Below are 22,990 nucleotides of genomic sequence, written 5' to 3'. Positions count from 1 at the left end.
AAGATAAAATTTATTTAAAAAAAGAAAAATTATAAATTATTTGTCGATCTCGAGATTCGAACAGAAGACCAGCAAAATACAATGACACACCCTGCCGATCTAGCCACCAAGACTCGTACCGCGAGAGCTTCTGAAGTGTCAAAGATTCTTATTAAGACTCGGCAATAATTTTTAAGTATTGTGTAAATCTGGTTTTAAAAGCACAATGCTAAGAATATCAATAGATTCTGCACATGTGCGGGAACTTGACTCTTAAAATTCCCATAAAATATAGAAATATTTTGAATTTAAAATATGGTTTTTAAATATATGATTTGGAATGATTCATAGTAACTCTATGAATAATGGAGAAATAAAGAAAAAATTTATTTAAAAAAAAGAAAAATTATAAATTATTTGTCGATCTCGAGATTCGAACAGAAGACCAGCAAAATACAATGACACACCCTGCCGATCTAGCCACCAAGACTCGTACCGCGAGAGCTTCTGAAGTGTCAAAGATTCTCATTAAGACTCGGCAATAAGTTTTAAGTATTGTGTAAATCTGGTTTTAAAAGCACAATGCTAAGAATATTAATAGATTCTGCGCTTGTGCGGGAACTTGACTCTTAAATTTCCGATAAAATATAGAAATATATTTAATTTATAATATTGTTTTGAAATATATGATTTGGAATGATTCATAGTAACTCTATGATTAATGGAGAAATAAAGATAAAATTTATTTAAAAAAAAGAAAAATTATAAATTATTTGTCGATCTCGATATTCGAACAGAAGACCAGCAAAATACAATGACACACCCTGCCGATCTAGCCACCAAGACTCGTACCGCGAGAGCTTCTGAAGTGTCAAAGATTCTCATTAAGACTCGGCAATAAGTTTTAAGTATTGTGTAAATCTGGTTTTAAAAGCACAATGCTAAGAATATTAATAGATTCTGCGCATGTGCGGGAACTTGACTCAAAATTCCGAAAAAATTTATAAATTATTTTTCGATCTCGAGATTCGAACAGAAGACCAGCAAAACACAATGACACACCCTGCCGATCTAGCCACCAAGACTCGTACCAAGAGTGCTTCTGAAGGGTCAAAGATTCTCATTACGACTCGGCAATAAGTTTTAAGTATTGTGTAAATCTGGTTTTAAAAGCACAATGCTAAGAATATTAATAGATTCTGCACATGTGCGGGAACTTGACTCTTAAAATTCCCATAAAATATAGAAATATTTTGAATTCAAAATATGGTTTTTAAATATATGATTTGGAATGATTCATAGTAACTCTATGAATAATGGAGAAATGAAGAAAAAATTTATTTAAAAAAAAGAAAAATTATAAATTATTTGTCGATCTCGAGATTCGAACAGAAGACCATCAAAATACAATGACACACCCTGCCGATCTAGCCACCAAGACTCGTACCGCGAGAGCTTCTGAAGTGTCAAAGATTCTCATTCAGACTCGGCAATAAGTTTTAAGTATTGTGTAAATCTGGTTTTAAAAGCACAATGCTAAGAATATTAATAGATTCTGCGCTTGTGCGGGAACTTGACTCTTAAAATTCCGATAAAATATAGAAATATTTAAAATTTATAATATTGTTTTGAAATATATGATTTGGAATGATTCATAGTAACTCTATGAATAATGGAAAAATATAGATAAAATTTATTTAAAAAAAAAGAAAATTTATAAATTATTTTTCGATCTCGATATTCGAACAGAAGACCAGCAAAACACAATGACACACCCTGCCGATCTAGCCACCAAGACTCGTACCGCGAGAGCTTCTGAAGGGTCAAAGATTCTCATTAAGACTCGACAATAAGTTTTAAGTATTGTGTAAATCTGATTTTAAAAGCACAATGCTAAGAATATTAATAGGTTCTGCGCATGTGCGGGAACTTGACTCTTAAAATTCCGATAAAATATAGAAATATTTTGAATTTAAAATATGGGTTTTAAATATATGATTTGGAATGATTCATAGTAACTCTATGAAAAATGGAGAAAGAAAGATAAAATTTATTTAAAAAAAGAAAAATTATAAATTATTTGTCGATCTCGAGATTCGAACAGAAGACCAGCAAAATACAATGACACACCCTGCCGATCTAGCCACAAAGACTCGTACCTCGAGAGCTTCTGAAGGGTCAAAGATTCTCATTAAGACATGGCAATAAGTTTTAATTATTGTGCAAATCTAGTTTTAAAAGCACAATGCTAAGAATATTAATAGATTCTGCGCATGTGCGGGAACTTGACTCTTAAAATTCCGATAAAATATAGAAATATTTTAAATTTATAATATTGTTTTGAAATATATGATTTGGAATGATTCATAGTAACTCTATGAATAATGGAGAAATATAGTAAAAATTTATTTAAAAAAAAGAAAATTTATAAATTATTTGTCGATCTCGAGATTCGAACAGAAGACTAGCTAAATACAATGACACACCCTGCCGATCAAGCCACCAAGACTCGTAGCTGGAGAGCTTCTGAAGGGTCAAAGATTCTCAATAAGACTCGGCAATAACTTTTAAGTATTGTGTAAATCTGGTTTTAAAAGCACAATGCTAAGAATATTAATAGATTCTGCGCATGTGCGGGAACTTGACTCTTAAAATTCCGATAAAATATAGAAATATTTTGAATTTAAAATATGGGTTTTAAATATATGATTTGGAATGATTCATAGTAACTCTATGAATAATGGAGAAAGAAAGATAAAATTTATTTAAAAAAAGAAAAATTATAAATTATTTGTCGATCTCGAGATTCGAACAGAAGACCAGCAAAATACAATGACACACCCTGCCGATCTAGCCACAAAGACTCGTACCTCGAGAGCTTCTGAAGGGTCAAAGATTCTCATTAAGACATGGCAATAAGTTTTAATTATTGTGCAAATCTAGTTTTAAAAGCACAATGCTAAGAATATTAATAGATTCTTCGCATGTGCGGGAACTTGACTCTTAAAATTCCGATAAAATATAGAAATATTTTAAATTTATAATATTGTTTTGAAATATATGATTTGGAATGATTCATAGTAACTCTATGAATAATGGAGAAATATAGTAAAAATTTATTTAAAAAAAAGAAAATTTATAAATTATTTGTCGATCTCGAGATTCGAACAGAAGACTAGCTAAATACAATGACACACCCTGCCGATCAAGCCACCAAGACTCGTAGCTGGAGAGCTTCTGAAGGGTCAAAGATTCTCAATAAGACTCGGCAATAACTTTTAAGTATTGTGTAAATCTGGTTTTAAAAGCACAATGCTAAGAATATTAATAGATTCTGCACATGTGCGGGAACTTGACTCTTAAAATTCCCATAAAATATAGAAATATTTTGAATTTAAAATATGGTTTTTAAATATATGATTTGGAATGATTCATAGTAACTCTATGAATAATGGAGAAATAAAGAAAAAGTTTATTTAAAAAAAAGAAAAATTATAAATTATTTGTCGATCTTGAGATTCGAACAGAAGACCATCAAAATACAATGACACACCCTGCCGATCTAGCCACCAAGACTCGTACCGCGAGAGCTTCTGAAGTGTCAAAGATTCTCATTCAGACTCGGCAATAAGTTTTAAGTATTGTGTAAATCTGGTTTTAAAAGCACAATGCTAAGAATATTAATAGATTCTGCGCTTGTGCGGGAACTTGACTCTTAAAATTCCGATAAAATATAGAAATATTTAAAATTTATAATATTGTTTTGAAATATATGATTTGGAATGATTCATAGTAACTCTATGAATAATGGAAAAATATAGATAAAATTTATTTAAAAAAAAAGAAAATTTATAAATTATTTTTCGATCTCGATATTCGAACAGAAGACCAGCAAAACACAATGACACACCCTGCCGATCTAGCCACCAAGACTCGTACCGCGAGAGCTTCTGAAGGGTCAAAGATTCTCATTAAGACTCGACAATAAGTTTTAAGTATTGTGTAAATCTGATTTTAAAAGCACAATGCTAAGAATATTAATAGGTTCTGCGCATGTGCGGGAACTTGACTCTTAAAATTCCGATAAAATATAGAAATATTTTGAATTTAAAATATGGGTTTTAAATATATGATTTGGAATGATTCATAGTAACTCTATGAATAATGGAGAAAGAAAGATAAAATTTATTTAAAAAAAGAAAAATTATAAATTATTTGTCGATCTCGAGATTCGAACAGAAGACCAGCAAAATACAATGACACACCCTGCCGATCTAGCCACAAAGACTCGTACCTCGAGAGCTTCTGAAGGGTCAAAGATTCTCATTAAGACATGGCAATAAGTTTTAATTATTGTGCAAATCTAGTTTTAAAAGCACAATGCTAAGAATATTAATAGATTCTGCGCATGTGCGGGAACATGACTCTTAAAATTCCGATAAAATATAGAAATATTTTAAATTTATAATATTGTTTTGAAATATATGATTTGGAATGATTCATAGTAACTCTATGAATAATGGAGAAATATAGTAAAAATTTATTTAAAAAAAAGAAAATTTATAAATTATTTGTCGATCTCGAGATTCGAACAGAAGACTAGCTAAATACAATGACACACCCTGCCGATCAAGCCACCAAGACTCGTAGCTGGAGAGCTTCTGAAGGGTCAAAGATTCTCAATAAGACTCGGCAATAACTTTTAAGTATTGTGTAAATCTGGTTTTAAAAGCACAATGCTAAGAATATTAATAGATTCTGCGCATGTGCGGGAACTTGACTCTTAAAATTCCGATAAAATATAGAAATATTTTGAATTTAAAATATGGGTTTTAAATATATGATTTGGAATGATTCATAGTAACTCTATGAATAATGGAGAAAGAAAGATAAAATTTATTTAAAAAAAGAAAAATTATAAATTATTTGTTCATCTCGAGATTCGAACAGAAGACCAGCAAAATACAATGACACACCCTGCCGATCTAGCCACAAAGACTCGTACCTCGAGAGCTTCTGAAGGATCAAAGATTCTCATTAAGACATGGCAATAAGTTTTAATTATTGTGCAAATCTAGTTTTAAAAGCACAATGCTAAGAATATTAATAGATTCTGCGCATGTGCGGGAACTTGACTCTTAAAATTCCGATAAAATATAGAAATATTTTAAATTTATAATATTGTTTTGAAATATATGATTTGGAATGATTCATAGTAACTCTATGAATAATGGAGAAATATAGTAAAAATTTATTTAAAAAAAAGAAAATTTATAAATTATTTGTCGATCTCGAGATTCGAACAGAAGACTAGCTAAATACAATGACACACCCTGCCGATCAAGCCACCAAGACTCGTAGCTGGAGAGCTTCTGAAGGGTCAAAGATTCTCAATAAGACTCGGCAATAACTTTTAAGTATTGTGTAAATCTGGTTTTAAAAGCACAATGCTAAGAATATTAATAGATTCTGCACATGTGCGGGAACTTGACTCTTAAAATTCCCATAAAATATAGAAATATTTTGAATTTAAAATATGGTTTTTAAATATATGATTTGGAATGATTCATAGTAACTCTATGAATAATGGAGAAATAAAGAAAAAGTTTATTTAAAAAAAAGAAAAATTATAAATTATTTGTCGATCTTGAGATTCGAACAGAAGACCATCAAAATACAATGACACACCCTGCCGATCTAGCCACCAAGACTCGTACCGCGAGAGCTTCTGAAGTGTCAAAGATTCTCATTCAGACTCGGCAATAAGTTTTAAGTATTGTGTAAATCTGGTTTTAAAAGCACAATGCTAAGAATATTAATAGATTCTGCGCTTGTGCGGGAACTTGACTCTTAAAATTCCGATAAAATATAGAAATATTTAAAATTTATAATATTGTTTTGAAATATATGATTTGGAATGATTCATAGTAACTCTATGAATAATGGAAAAATATAGATAAAATTTATTTAAAAAAAAAGAAAATTTATAAATTATTTTTCGATCTCGATATTCGAACAGAAGACCAGCAAAACACAATGACACACCCTGCCGATCTAGCCACCAAGACTCGTACCGCGAGAGCTTCTGAAGGGTCAAAGATTCTCATTAAGACTCGACAATAAGTTTTAAGTATTGTGTAAATCTGATTTTAAAAGCACAATGCTAAGAATATTAATAGGTTCTGCGCATGTGCGGGAACTTGACTCTTAAAATTCCGATAAAATATAGAAATATTTTGAATTTAAAATATGGGTTTTAAATATATGATTTGGAATGATTCATAGTAACTCTATGAATAATGGAGAAAGAAAGATAAAATTTATTTAAAAAAAGAAAAATTATAAATTATTTGTTCATCTCGAGATTCGAACAGAAGACCAGCAAAATACAATGACACACCCTGCCGATCTAGCCACAAAGACTCGTACCTCGAGAGCTTCTGAAGGATCAAAGATTCTCATTAAGACATGGCAATAAGTTTTAATTATTGTGCAAATCTAGTTTTAAAAGCACAATGCTAAGAATATTAATAGATTCTGCGCATGTGCGGGAACTTGACTCTTAAAATTCCGATAAAATATAGAAATATTTTAAATTTGTAATATTGTTTTGAAATATATGATTTGGAATGATTCATAGTAACTCTATGAATAATGGAAAAATATAGATAAAATTTATTTAAAAAAAAAGAAAATTTATAAATTATTTTTCGATCTCGAGATTCGAACAGAAGACCAGCAAAACACAATGACACATCCTGCCGATCTAGCCAACAAGACTCGTACGGCGAGAGCTTCTGAAGGGTCAAAGATTCTCATTAAGACTCGGCAATAAGTTTTAAGTATTGTGTAAATCTGATTTTAAAAGCACAATGCTAAGAATATTAATAGATTCTGCGCATGTGCGGGATTTTGACTCTTAAAATTCCGATAAAATATAGAAATATTTTGAATTTAAAATATGGGTTTTAAATATATGATTTGGAATGATTCATAGTAACTCTATGAATAATGGAGAAATAAAGATAAAATTTATTTAAAAAAAGAAAAATTATAAATTATTTGTCGATCTCGAGATTCGAACAGAAGACCAGCAAAACACAATGACACACCCTGCCGATCTAGCCACCAAGACTCGTACCGCGAGAGCTTCTGAAGGGTCAAAGATTCTCATTAAGACTCGGCAATAAGTTTTAAGTATTGTGTAAATCTGGTTTTAAAAGCACAATGCTAAGAATATTAATAGATTCTGCACATGTGCGGGAACTTGACTCTTAAAATTCCCATAAAATATAGAAATATTTTGAATTTAAAATATGGTTTTTAAATATATGATTTGGAATGATTCATAGTAACTCTATGAATAATGGAGAAATAAAGAAAAAATTTATTTAAAAAAAAGAAAAATTATAAATTATTTGTCGATCTCGAGATTCGAACAGAAGACCAGCGAAATACAATGACACACCCTGCCGATCTAGCCACCAAGACTCGTACCGCGAGAGCTTCTGAAGTGTCAAAGATTCTCATTAAGACTCGGCAATAAGTTTTAAGTATTGTGTAAATCTGGTTTTAAAAGCACAATGCTAAGAATATTAATAGATTCTGCGCTTGTGCGGGAACTTGACTCTTAAAATTCCGATAAAATATAGAAATATTTTAAATTTATAATATTGTTTTGAAATATATGATTTGGAATGATTCATAGTAACTCTATGAATAATGGAAAAATATAGATAAAATTTATTTAAAAAAAAAAGAAAATTTATAAATTATTTTTCGATCTCGAGATTCGAACAGAAGACCAGCAAAACACAATGACACACCCTGCCGATCTAGCCAACAAGACTCGTACCGCGAGAGCTTCTGAAGGGTCAAAGATTCTCATTAAGACTCGGCAATAAGTTTTAAGTATTGTGTAAATCTGATTTTAAAAGCACAATGCTAAGAATATTAATAGATTCTGCGCATGTGCGGGAACTTGACTCTTAAAATTCCGATAAAATATAGAAATATTTTGAATTTAAAATATGGGTTTTAAATATATGATTTGGAATGATTCATAGTAACTCTATGAATAATGGAGAAATAAAGATAAAATTTATTTAAAAAAAGAAAAATTATAAATTATTTGTCGATCTCGAGATTCGAACAGAAGACTAGCAAAATACAATGACACACCCTGCCGATCTAGCCACCAAGACTCGTACCGCGAGAGCTTCTGAAGTGTCAAAGATTCTCATTCAGACTCGGCAATAAGTTTTAAGTATTGTGTAAATCTGGTTTTAAAAGCACAATGCTAAGAATATTAATAGATTCTGCGCTTGTGCGGGAACTTGACTCTTAAAATTCCGATAAAATATAGAAATATTTAAAATTTATAATATTGTTTTGAAATATATGATTTGGAATGATTCATAGTAACTCTATGAATAATGGAAAAATATAGATAAAATTTATTTAAAAAAAAAGAAAATTTATAAATTATTTTTCGATCTAGATATTCGAACAGAAGACCAGCAAAACACAATGACACACCCTGCCGATCTAGCCACCAAGACTCGTACCGCGAGAGCTTCTGAAGGGTCAAAGATTCTCATTAAGACTCGACAATAAGTTTTAAGTATTGTGTAAATCTGATTTTAAAAGCACAATGCTAAGAATATTAATAGGTTCTGCGCATGTGCGGGAACTTGACTCTTAAAATTCCGATAAAATATAGAAATATTTTAAATTTATAATATTGTTTTGAAATATATGATTTGGAATGATTCATAGTAACTCTATGAATAATGGAGAAATATAGTAAAAATTTATTTAAAAAAAAAAGAAAATTTATAAATTATTTTTCGATCTCGAGATTCCAACAGAAGACCAGCAAAATATAATGACACACCCTGCCGATCTAGCCACCAAGACTCGTACCTCGAGAGCTTCTGAAGGGTCAAAGATTCTCATTAAGACTCGCCAATAAATTTAAGTATTGTGTAAATCTGGTTTTAAAAGCACAATGCTAAGAATATTAATAGATTCTGCGCATGTGCGGGAACTTGACTCTTAAAATTCCGATAAAATATAGAAATATTTTAAATTTATAATATTGTTTTGAAATATATGATTTGGAATGTTTCATAGTATCTTTATGAATAAGGTAGAAATAAAGATGAAATTTATTTTAAAAAAAAGAAAATTTATAAATTATTTTTCGATCTCGAGATTCGAACAGAAGACCAGCAAAATATAATGACACACCCTGCCGATCTAGCCACCAAGACTCGTACCTCGAGAGCTTCTGAAGGGTCAAAGATTCTCATTAATACTCGGCAATAATTTTTAAGTATTGTGTAAATCTGGTTTTAAAAGCACAATGCTAAGAATATTAACAGATTCTGCGCATGTGCGCGAACTTGACTCTTAAAATTCCTATAAAATATAGAAATATTTTTAATTTAAAATATGGTTTTGAAATATATGATTTGGAATGATTCATAGTAACTCTATGAATAATGGAGAAATAACAATAAAATTTATTTAAAAAAAAAGAAAAATTATAAATTATTTGTCGATCTCGAGATTCGAACAGAAGACCAGCAAAATACAATAACACACCCTGCCAATCTAGCCACCAAGACTCGTACCTCGAGTGCTTCTGAAGGGTGAAAGATTCTCATTACTACTCGGCAATAAGTTTTAAGTATTGTGTAAATCTGGTTTTAAAAGCACAATGCTAAGAATATTAACAGATTCTGCGCATGAGCGCGAACTTGACTCTTAAAATTCCTATAAAATATAGAAATATTTTTAATTTAAAATATGGTTTTGAAATATATGATTTGGAATGATTCATAGTAACTCTATGAATAATGGAGAAATAACAATAAAATTTATTTAAAAAAAAAGAAAAATTATAAATTATTTGTCGATCTCGAGATTCGAACAGAAGACCAGCAAAATACAATGACACACCCTGCCGATCTAGCCACCAAGACTCGTACCGCGAGAGCTTCTGAAGTGTCAAAGATTCTCATTCAGACTCGGCAATAAGTTTTAAGTATTGTGTAAATCTGGTTTTAAAAGCACAATGCTAAGAATATTAATAGATTCTGCGCTTGTGCGGGAACTTGACTCTTAAAATTCCGATAAAATATAGAAATATTTAAAATTTATAATATTGTTTTGAAATATATGATTTGGAATGATTCATAGTAACTCTATGAATAATGGAAAAATATAGATAAAATTTATTTAAAAAAAAAGAAAATTTATAAATTATTTTTCGATCTAGATATTCGAACAGAAGACCAGCAAAACACAATGACACACCCTGCCGATCTAGCCACCAAGACTCGTACCGCGAGAGCTTCTGAAGTGTCAAAGATTCTCATTCAGACTCGGCAATAAGTTTTAAGTATTGTGTAAATCTGGTTTTAAAAGCACAATGCTAAGAATATTAATAGATTCTGCGCTTGTGCGGGAACTTGACTCTTAAAATTCCGATAAAATATAGAAATATTTAAAATTTATAATATTGTTTTGAAATATATGATTTGGAATGATTCATAGTAACTCTATGAATAATGGAAAAATATAGATAAAATTTATTTAAAAAAAAAGAAAATTTATAAATTATTTTTCGATCTAGATATTCGAACAGAAGACCAGCAAAACACAATGACACACCCTGCCGATCTAGCCACCAAGACTCGTACCGCGAGAGCTTCTGAAGGGTCAAAGATTCTCATTAAGACTCGACAATAAGTTTTAAGTATTGTGTAAATCTGATTTTAAAAGCACAATGCTAAGAATATTAATAGGTTCTGCGCATGTGCGGGAACTTGACTCTTAAAATTCCGATAAAATATAGAAATATTTTAAATTTATAATATTGTTTTGAAATATATGATTTGGAATGATTCATAGTAACTCTATGAATAATGGAGAAATATAGTAAAAATTTATTTAAAAAAAAAAGAAAATTTATAAATTATTTTTCGATCTCGAGATTCCAACAGAAGACCAGCAAAATATAATGACACACCCTGCCGATCTAGCCACCAAGACTCGTACCTCGAGAGCTTCTGAAGGGTCAAAGATTCTCATTAAGACTCGCCAATAAATTTAAGTATTGTGTAAATCTGGTTTTAAAAGCACAATGCTAAGAATATTAATAGATTCTGCGCATGTGCGGGAACTTGACTCTTAAAATTCCGATAAAATATAGAAATATTTTAAATTTATAATATTGTTTTGAAATATATGATTTGGAATGTTTCATAGTATCTTTATGAATAAGGTAGAAATAAAGATGAAATTTATTTTAAAAAAAAGAAAATTTATAAATTATTTTTCGATCTCGAGATTCGAACAGAAGACCAGCAAAATATAATGACACACCCTGCCGATCTAGCCACCAAGACTCGTACCTCGAGAGCTTCTGAAGGGTCAAAGATTCTCATTAATACTCGGCAATAATTTTTAAGTATTGTGTAAATCTGGTTTTAAAAGCACAATGCTAAGAATATTAACAGATTCTGCGCATGTGCGCGAACTTGACTCTTAAAATTCCTATAAAATATAGAAATATTTTTAATTTAAAATATGGTTTTGAAATATATGATTTGGAATGATTCATAGTAACTCTATGAATAATGGAGAAATAACAATAAAATTTATTTAAAAAAAAAGAAAAATTATAAATTATTTGTCGATCTCGAGATTCGAACAGAAGACCAGCAAAATACAATAACACACCCTGCCAATCTAGCCACCAAGACTCGTACCTCGAGTGCTTCTGAAGGGTGAAAGATTCTCATTACTACTCGGCAATAAGTTTTAAGTATTGTGTAAATCTGGTTTTAAAAGCACAATGCTAAGAATATTAACAGATTCTGCGCATGAGCGCGAACTTGACTCTTAAAATTCCTATAAAATATAGAAATATTTTTAATTTAAAATATGGTTTTGAAATATATGATTTGGAATGATTCATAGTAACTCTATGAATAATGGAGAAATAACAATAAAATTTATTTAAAAAAAAAGAAAAATTATAAATTATTTGTCGATCTCGAGATTCGAACAGAAGACCAGCAAAATACAATGACACACCCTGCCGATCTAGCCACCAAGACTCGTACCGCGAGAGCTTCTGAAGTGTCAAAGATTCTCATTCAGACTCGGCAATAAGTTTTAAGTATTGTGTAAATCTGGTTTTAAAAGCACAATGCTAAGAATATTAATAGATTCTGCGCTTGTGCGGGAACTTGACTCTTAAAATTCCGATAAAATATAGAAATATTTAAAATTTATAATATTGTTTTGAAATATATGATTTGGAATGATTCATAGTAACTCTATGAATAATGGAAAAATATAGATAAAATTTATTTAAAAAAAAAGAAAATTTATAAATTATTTTTCGATCTAGATATTCGAACAGAAGACCAGCAAAACACAATGACACACCCTGCCGATCTAGCCACCAAGACTCGTACCGCGAGAGCTTCTGAAGGGTCAAAGATTCTCATTAAGACTCGACAATAAGTTTTAAGTATTGTGTAAATCTGATTTTAAAAGCACAATGCTAAGAATATTAATAGGTTCTGCGCATGTGCGGGAACTTGACTCTTAAAATTCCGATAAAATATAGAAATATTTTAAATTTATAATATTGTTTTGAAATATATGATTTGGAATGATTCATAGTAACTCTATGAATAATGGAGAAATATAGTAAAAATTTATTTAAAAAAAAAAGAAAATTTATAAATTATTTTTCGATCTCGAGATTCCAACAGAAGACCAGCAAAATATAATGACACACCCTGCCGATCTAGCCACCAAGACTCGTACCTCGAGAGCTTCTGAAGGGTCAAAGATTCTCATTAAGACTCGCCAATAAATTTAAGTATTGTGTAAATCTGGTTTTAAAAGCACAATGCTAAGAATATTAATAGATTCTGCGCATGTGCGGGAACTTGACTCTTAAAATTCCGATAAAATATAGAAATATTTTAAATTTATAATATTGTTTTGAAATATATGATTTGGAATGTTTCATAGTATCTTTATGAATAAGGTAGAAATAAAGATGAAATTTATTTTAAAAAAAAGAAAATTTATAAATTATTTTTCGATCTCGAGATTCGAACAGAAGACCAGCAAAATATAATGACACACCCTGCCGATCTAGCCACCAAGACTCGTACCTCGAGAGCTTCTGAAGGGTCAAAGATTCTCATTAATACTCGGCAATAATTTTTAAGTATTGTGTAAATCTGGTTTTAAAAGCACAATGCTAAGAATATTAATAGATTCTGCGCATGTGCGGGAACTTGACTCTTAAAATTCCGATAAAATATAGAAATATTTTAAATTTATAATATTGTTTTGAAATATATGATTTGGAATGTTTCATAGTATCTTTATGAATAAGGTAGAAATAAAGATGAAATTTATTTTAAAAAAAAGAAAATTTATAAATTATTTTTCGATCTCGAGATTCGAACAGAAGACCAGCAAAATATAATGACACACCCTGCCGATCTAGCCACCAAGACTCGTACCTCGAGAGCTTCTGAAGGGTCAAAGATTCTCATTAATACTCGGCAATAATTTTTAAGTATTGTGTAAATCTGGTTTTAAAAGCACAATGCTAAGAATATTAACAGATTCTGCGCATGTGCGCGAACTTGACTCTTAAAATTCCTATAAAATATAGAAATATTTTTAATTTAAAATATGGTTTTGAAATATATGATTTGGAATGATTCATAGTAACTCTATGAATAATGGAGAAATAACAATAAAATTTATTTAAAAAAAAAGAAAAATTATAAATTATTTGTCGATCTCGAGATTCGAACAGAAGACCAGCAAAATACAATAACACACCCTGCCAATCTAGCCACCAAGACTCGTACCTCGAGTGCTTCTGAAGGGTGAAAGATTCTCATTACTACTCGGCAATAAGTTTTAAGTATTGTGTAAATCTGGTTTTAAAAGCACAATGCTAAGAATATTAACAGATTCTGCGCATGAGCGCGAACTTGACTCTTAAAATTCCTATAAAATATAGAAATATTTTTAATTTAAAATATGGTTTTGAAATATATGATTTGGAATGATTCATAGTAACTCTATGAATAATGGAGAAATAACAATAAAATTTATTTAAAAAAAAAGAAAAATTATAAATTATTTGTCGATCTCGAGATTCGAACAGAAGACCAGCAAAATACAATGACACACCCTGCCGATCTAGCCACCAAGACTCGTACCGCGAGAGCTTCTGAAGTGTCAAAGATTCTCATTCAGACTCGGCAATAAGTTTTAAGTATTGTGTAAATCTGGTTTTAAAAGCACAATGCTAAGAATATTAATAGGTTCTGCGCATGTGCGGGAACTTGACTCTTAAAATTCCGATAAAATATAGAAATATTTTAAATTTATAATATTGTTTTGAAATATATGATTTGGAATGATTCATAGTAACTCTATGAATAATGGAGAAATATAGTAAAAATTTATTTAAAAAAAAAAGAAAATTTATAAATTATTTTTCGATCTCGAGATTCCAACAGAAGACCAGCAAAATATAATGACACACCCTGCCGATCTAGCCACCAAGACTCGTACCTCGAGAGCTTCTGAAGGGTCAAAGATTCTCATTAAGACTCGCCAATAAATTTAAGTATTGTGTAAATCTGGTTTTAAAAGCACAATGCTAAGAATATTAATAGATTCTGCGCATGTGCGGGAACTTGACTCTTAAAATTCCGATAAAATATAGAAATATTTTAAATTTATAATATTGTTTTGAAATATATGATTTGGAATGTTTCATAGTATCTTTATGAATAAGGTAGAAATAAAGATGAAATTTATTTTAAAAAAAAGAAAATTTATAAATTATTTTTCGATCTCGAGATTCGAACAGAAGACCAGCAAAATATAATGACACACCCTGCCGATCTAGCCACCAAGACTCGTACCTCGAGAGCTTCTGAAGGGTCAAAGATTCTCATTAATACTCGGCAATAATTTTTAAGTATTGTGTAAATCTGGTTTTAAAAGCACAATGCTAAGAATATTAACAGATTCTGCGCATGTGCGCGAACTTGACTCTTAAAATTCCTATAAAATATAGAAATATTTTTAATTTAAAATATGGTTTTGAAATATATGATTTGGAATGATTCATAGTAACTCTATGAATAATGGAGAAATAACAATAAAATTTATTTAAAAAAAAAGAAAAATTATAAATTATTTGTCGATCTCGAGATTCGAACAGAAGACCAGCAAAATACAATAACACACCCTGCCAATCTAGCCACCAAGACTCGTACCTCGAGTGCTTCTGAAGGGTGAAAGATTCTCATTACTACTCGGCAATAAGTTTTAAGTATTGTGTAAATCTGGTTTTAAAAGCACAATGCTAAGAATATTAACAGATTCTGCGCATGAGCGCGAACTTGACTCTTAAAATTCCTATAAAATATAGAAATATTTTTAATTTAAAATATGGTTTTGAAATATATGATTTGGAATGATTCATAGTAACTCTATGAATAATGGAGAAATAACAATAAAATTTATTTAAAAAAAAAGAAAAATTATAAATTATTTGTCGATCTCGAGATTCGAACAGAAGACCAGCAAAATACAATGACACACCCTGCCGATCTAGCCACCAAGACTCGTACCGCGAGAGCTTCTGAAGTGTCAAAGATTCTCATTCAGACTCGGCAATAAGTTTTAAGTATTGTGTAAATCTGGTTTTAAAAGCACAATGCTAAGAATATTAATAGATTCTGCGCTTGTGCGGGAACTTGACTCTTAAAATTCCGATAAAATATAGAAATATTTAAAATTTATAATATTGTTTTGAAATATATGATTTGGAATGATTCATAGTAACTCTATGAATAATGGAAAAATATAGATAAAATTTATTTAAAAAAAAAGAAAATTTATAAATTATTTTTCGATCTAGATATTCGAACAGAAGACCAGCAAAACACAATGACACACCCTGCCGATCTAGCCACCAAGACTCGTACCGCGAGAGCTTCTGAAGGGTCAAAGATTCTCATTAAGACTCGACAATAAGTTTTAAGTATTGTGTAAATCTGATTTTAAAAGCACAATGCTAAGAATATTAATAGGTTCTGCGCATGTGCGGGAACTTGACTCTTAAAATTCCGATAAAATATAGAAATATTTTAAATTTATAATATTGTTTTGAAATATATGATTTGGAATGATTCATAGTAACTCTATGAATAATGGAGAAATATAGTAAAAATTTATTTAAAAAAAAAAGAAAATTTATAAATTATTTTTCGATCTCGAGATTCCAACAGAAGACCAGCAAAATATAATGACACACCCTGCCGATCTAGCCACCAAGACTCGTACCTCGAGAGCTTCTGAAGGGTCAAAGATTCTCATTAATACTCGGCAATAATTTTTAAGTATTGTGTAAATCTGGTTTTAAAAGCACAATGCTAAGAATATTAACAGATTCTGCGCATGTGCGCGAACTTGACTCTTAAAATTCCTATAAAATATAGAAATATTTTTAATTTAAAATATGGTTTTGAAATATATGATTTGGAATGATTCATAGTAACTCTATGAATAATGGAGAAATAACAATAAAATTTATTGAAAAAAAAAGAAAAATTATAAATTATTTGTCGATCTCGAGATTCGAACAGAAGACCAGCAAAATACAATAACACACCCTGCCAATCTAGCCACCAAGACTCGTACCTCGAGTGCTTCTGAAGGGTGAAAGATTCTCATTACTACTCGGCAATAAGTTTTAAGTATTGTGTAAATCTGGTTTTAAAAGCACAATGCTAAGAATATTAACAGATTCTGCGCATGAGCGCGAACTTGACTCTTAAAATTCCTATAAAATATAGAAATATTTTTAATTTAAAATATGGTTTTGAAATATATGATTTGGAATGATTCATAGTAACTCTATGAATAATGGAGAAATAAAGATAAAATTTATTTAAAAAAAAGGAAAAATTATAAATTATTTGTCGATCTCGAGATTCGAACAGAAGACCAGCAAAATACAATGACACACCCTGCCAATCTAGCCACCAAGACTCGTACCTCGAGTGCTTCTGAAGGGTGAAAGATTCTCATTACGACTCGGCAATAATTTTTAAGTATTGTGTAAATCTGGTTTTAAAAGCACAATGCTAAGAATATTAACAGATTCTGCGCATGTGCGCGAACTTGACTCTTAAAATTCCTATAAAATATAGAAATATTTTTAATTTAAAATATGGTTTTGAAATATATGATTTGGAATGATTCATAGTAACTCTATGAATAATGGAGAAATAACAATAAAATTTATTTAAAAAAAAAGAAAAATTATAAATTATTTGTCGATCTCGAGATTCGAACAGAAGACCAGCAAAATACAATAACACACCCTGCCAATCTAGCCACCAAGACTCGTACCTCGAGTGCTTCTGAAGGGTGAAAGATTCTCATTACTACTCGGCAATAAGTTTTAAGTATTGTGTAAATCTGGTTTTAAAAGCACAATGCTAAGAATATTAACAGATTCTGCGCATGTGCGCGAACTTGACTCTTAAAATTCCTATAAAATATAGAAATATTTTTAATTTAAAATATGGTTTTGAAATATATGATTTGGAATGATTCATAGTAACTCTATGAATAATGGAGAAATAACAATAAAATTTATTTAAAAAAAAAGAAAAATTATAAATTATTTGTCGATCTCGAGATTCGAACAGAAGACCAGCAAAATACAATGACACACCCTGCCGATCTAGCCACCAAGACTCGTACCTCAAGTGCTTCTGAAGGGTCAAAGATTCTTAGTACGACTCGGCAATAAGTTTTAAGTATTGTGTAAATCTGGTTTTAAAAGCACAATGCTAAGAATATTAATAGATTCTGCGCATGTGCACGAATTTGACTCTTAAAATTCCGATAAAATATAGAAATATTTTAAATTTATAATATTGTTTTGAAATATATGATTTGGAATGATTCATAGTAATTCTATGAATAATGGAGAAATAAAGATAAAATTTTTTTTAAAAAAAAGAAAAATTATAAAATCTTTGTCGATCTCGAGATTCGAAAAGAAGACCAGCAAAATAGAATGACACACCCTGCCAATCTAGCCATCAAGACGAGTACCTCGAGAGCTTCTGAAGGGTCAAAGATTCTCATTACGACATGGCAATAAGTTTTAATTATTGTGTAAATCTAGTTTTAAAAGCACAATGCTAAGAATATTAATAGATTCTGCGCATGTGCGGGAACTTGACTCTTAAAATTCCGATAAAATATAGAAATATTTTAAATTTATAATATTGTTTTGAAATATATGATTTGGAATGATTCATAGTAACTCTATGAATAATGGAAAAATATAGATAAAATTTATTTAAAAAAAAAGAAAATTTATGAATTATTTTTCGATCTCGAGATTCGAACAGAAGACCAGCAAAACACAATGACACACCCTGCCGATCTAGCCAACAAGACTCGTACCGCGAGAGCTTCTGAAGGGTCAAAGATTCTCATTAAGACTCGGCAATAAGTTTTAAGTATTGTGTAAATCTGATTTTAAAAGCACAATGCTAAGAATATTAATAGATTCTGCGCATGTGCGGGAACTTGACTCTTAAAATTCCGATAAAATATAGAAATATTTTGAATTTAAAATATGGGTTTTAAATATATGATTTGGAATGATTCATAGTAACTCTATGAATAATGGAGAAATAAAGATAAAATTTATTTAAAAAAAGAAAAATTATAAATTATTTGTCGATCTCGAGATTCGAACAGAAGACCAGCAAAATACAATGACACACCCTGCCGATCTAGCCACCAAGACTCGTAGCTGGAGAGCTTCTGAAGGGTCAAAGATTCTCAATAAGACTCGGCAATAACTTTTAAGTATTGTGTAAATCTGGTTTTAAAAGCACAATGCTAAGAATATTAATAGATTCTGCGCATGTGCGCGAACTTGACTCTTAAAATTCCGATAAAATATAGAAATATTTTAAATTTATAATATTGTTTTTAAATATATGATTTGGAATGTTTCATAGTATCTTTATGAATAATGTAGAAATAAAGATAAAATTTATTTAAAAAAAAAGAAAATTTATAAATTATTTTTCGATCTCGAGATTCGAACAGAAGACCAGCAAAATATAATGACACACCCTGCCGATCTAGCCACCAAGACTCTTACCTCGAGAGCTTCTGAAGGGTCAAAGATTCTCATTAAGACTCGGCAATAATTTTTAAGTATTGTGTAAATCTGGTTTTAAAAGCACAATGCTAAGAATATTAACAGATTCTGCGCATGTGCGCGAACTTGACTCTTAAAATTCCTATAAAATATAGAAATATTTTTAATTTAAAATATGGTTTTGAAATATATGATTTGGAATGATTCATAGTAACTCTATGAATAATGGAGAAATAACAATAAAATTTATTTAAAAAAAAGAAAAATTATAAATTATTTGTCGATCTCGAGATTCGAACAGAAGACCAGCAAAATACAATGACACACCCTGCCAATCTAGCCACCAAGACTCGTACCTCGAGTGCTTCTGAAGGGTGAAAGATTCTCATTACTACTCGGCAATAAGTTTTAAGTATTGTGTAAATCTGGTTTTAAAAGCACAATGCTAAGAATATTAACAGATTCTGCGCATGAGCGCGAACTTGACTCTTAAAATTCCTATAAAATATAGAAATATTTTTAATTTAAAATATGGTTTTGAAATATATGATTTGGAATGATTCATAGTAACTCTATGAATAATGGAGAAATAAAGATTAAATTTATTTAAAAAAAAAGAAAAATTATAAATTATTTGTCGATCTCGAGATTCGAACAGAAGACCAGCAAAATACAATGACACACCCTGCCGATCTAGCCACCAAGACTCGTACCTCAAGTGCTTCTGAAGGGTCAAAGATTCTTAGTACGACTCGGCAATAAGTTTTAAGTATTGTGTAAATCTGGTTTTAAAAGCACAATGCTAAGAATATTAATAGATTCTGCGCATGTGCGGGAACTTGACTCTTAAAATTCCGATAAAATATAGAAATATTTTGAATTTAAAATATGGGTTTTAAATATATGATTTGGAATGATTCATAGTAACTCTATGAATAATGGAGAAATAAAGATAAAATTTATTTAAAAAAAGAAAAATTATAAATTATTTGTCGATCTCGAGATTCGAACAGAAGACCAGCAAATTACAATGACACACCCTGCCGATCTAGCCACAAAGACTCGTACCTCGAGAGCTTCTGAAGTTTCAAAGAGTCTCATTAAGACATGGCAATAAGTTTTAATTATTGTGTAAATCTAGTTTTAAAAGCACAATGCTAAGAATATTAATAGATTCTGCGCATGTGCGGGAACTTGACTCTTAAAATTCCGATAAAATATAGAAATATTTTAAATTTATAATATTGTTTTGAAATATATGATTTGGAATGATTCATAGTAACTCTATGAATAATGGAGAAATATAGTAAAAATTTATTTAAAAAAAAGAAAATTTATAAATTATTTGTCGATCTCGAGATTCGAACAGAAGACTAGCTAAATATAATGACACACACTGCCGATCAAGCCACCAAGACTCGTAGCTGGAGAGCTTCTGAAGGGTCAAAGATTCTCAATAAGACTCGGCAATAACTTTTAAGTATTGTGTAAATCTGGTTTTAAAAGCACAATGCTAAGAATATTAATAGATTCTGCGCATGTGCGCGAAATTGACTCTTAAAATTCCGATAAAATATAGAAATATTTTAAATTTATAATATTGTTTTGAAATATATGATTTGGATAATTCATAGTAACTCTATGAATAATCGAGAAATAAAGATAAAATTTATTTTAAAAAAATAAAAATTATAAATTATTTGCCGATCTCGAGATTCGAACAGAAGACCAGCAAAATACAATGACACACCCTGCCGATCAAGCCACCAAGACTCGTAGCTGGAGAGCTTCTGAAGGGTCAAAGATTCTGAATAAGACTCGGCAATAACTTTTAAGTATTGTGTAAATCTGGTTTTAAAAGCACAATGCTAAGAATATTAATAGATTCTGCGCATGTGCGCGAAATTGACTCTTAAAATTCCGATAAAATATAGAAATATTTTAAATTTATAATATTGTTTTGAAATATATGATTTGGATAATTCATAGTAACTCTATGAATAATCGAGAAATAAAGATAAAATTTATTTTAAAAAAATAAAAATTATAAATTATTTGCCGATCTCGAGATTCGAACAGAAGACCAGCAAAATACAATGACACACCCTGCCGATCTAGCCACAAAGACTCGTACCTCGAGAGCTTCTGAAGGGTCAAAGATTCTCATTAAGACTCGGCAATAAGTTTTAAGTATTGTGTAAATCTGGTTTTAAAAGCACAGTGCTAAGAATATTAATAGATTCTGCGCATGTGCGGGAACTTGACTCTTAAAATTCCGATAAAATATAGAAATATTTTAAATTTATAATATTGTTTTGAAATATATGATTTGGAATGTTTCATAGTATCTTTATGAATAATGTAGAAATAAAGATAAAATTTATTTTAAAAAAAAGAAAATTTATAAATTATTTTTCGATCTCGAGATTCGAACAGAAGACCAGCAAAATATAATGACACACCCTGCCGATCTAGCCACCAAGACTCGTACCTCGAGAGCTTCTGAAGGGTCAAAGATTCTCATTAAGACTCGGCAATTATTTTTAAGTATTGTGTAAATCTGGTTTTAAAAGCACAATGCTAAGTATATTAGCAGATTCTGCGCATGTGCGCGAACTTGACTCTTAAAATTCCTATAAAATATAGAAATATTTTTAATTTAAAATATGGTTTTGAAATATATGATTTGGAATGATTCATAGTAACTCTATGAATAATGGAGAAATAACAATAAAATTTATTTAAAAAAAAAGAAAAATTATAAATTATTTGTCGATCTCGAGATTCAAACAGAAGACCAGCAAAATACAATGACACACCCTGCCAATCTAGCCACCAAGACTCGTACCTCGAGTGCTTCTGAAGGGTGAAAGATTCTCATTACGACTCGGTAATAATTTTTAAGTATTGTGTAAATCTGGTTTTAAAAGCACAATGCTAAGAATATTAACAGATTCTGCGCATGTGCGCGAACTTGACTCTTAAAATTCCTATAAAATATAGAAATATTTTTAATTTAAAATATGGTTTTGAAATATATGATTTGGAATGATTCATAGTAACTCTATGAATAATGGAGAAATAACAATAAAATTTATTTAAAAAAAGAAAAATTATAAATTATTTGTCGATCTCGAGATTCGAACAGAAGACCAGCAAAATACAATGACACACCCTGCCGATCTAGCCACCAAGACTCGTACCGCGAGAGCTTCTGAAGTGTCAAAGATTCTCATTAAGACTCGGCAATAAGTTTTAAGTATTGTGTAAATCTGGTTTTAAAAGCACAATGCTAAGAATATTAATAGATTCTGCGCTTGTGCGGGAACTTGACTCTTAAAATTCCGATAAAATATAGAAATATTTTGAATTTAAAATATGGGTTTTAAATATATGATTTGGAATGATTCATAGTAACTCTATGAATAATGGAGAAATATAGTAAAAATTTATTTAAAAAAAAGAAAATTTATAAATTATTTGTCGATCTCGAGATTCAAACAGAAGACTAGCTAAATACAATGACACACCCTGCCGATCAAGCCACCAAGACTCGTAGCTGGAGAGCTTCTGAAGGGTCAAAGATTCTCAATAAGACTCGCCAATAAATTTAAGTATTGTGTAAATCTGGTTTTAAAAGCACAATGCTAAGAATATTAATAGATTCTGCGCATGTGCGGGAACTTGACTCTTAAAATTCCGATAAAATATAGAAATATTTTAAATTTATAATAT

The sequence above is a fragment of the Argiope bruennichi genome, chromosome 1, assembly GCF_947563725.1.
Source record: "Argiope bruennichi chromosome 1, qqArgBrue1.1, whole genome shotgun sequence".
Classification (NCBI taxonomy): Eukaryota; Metazoa; Arthropoda; class Arachnida; order Araneae; family Araneidae; genus Argiope; species Argiope bruennichi.
Note: the sequence above shows the minus strand (reverse complement) of the source record.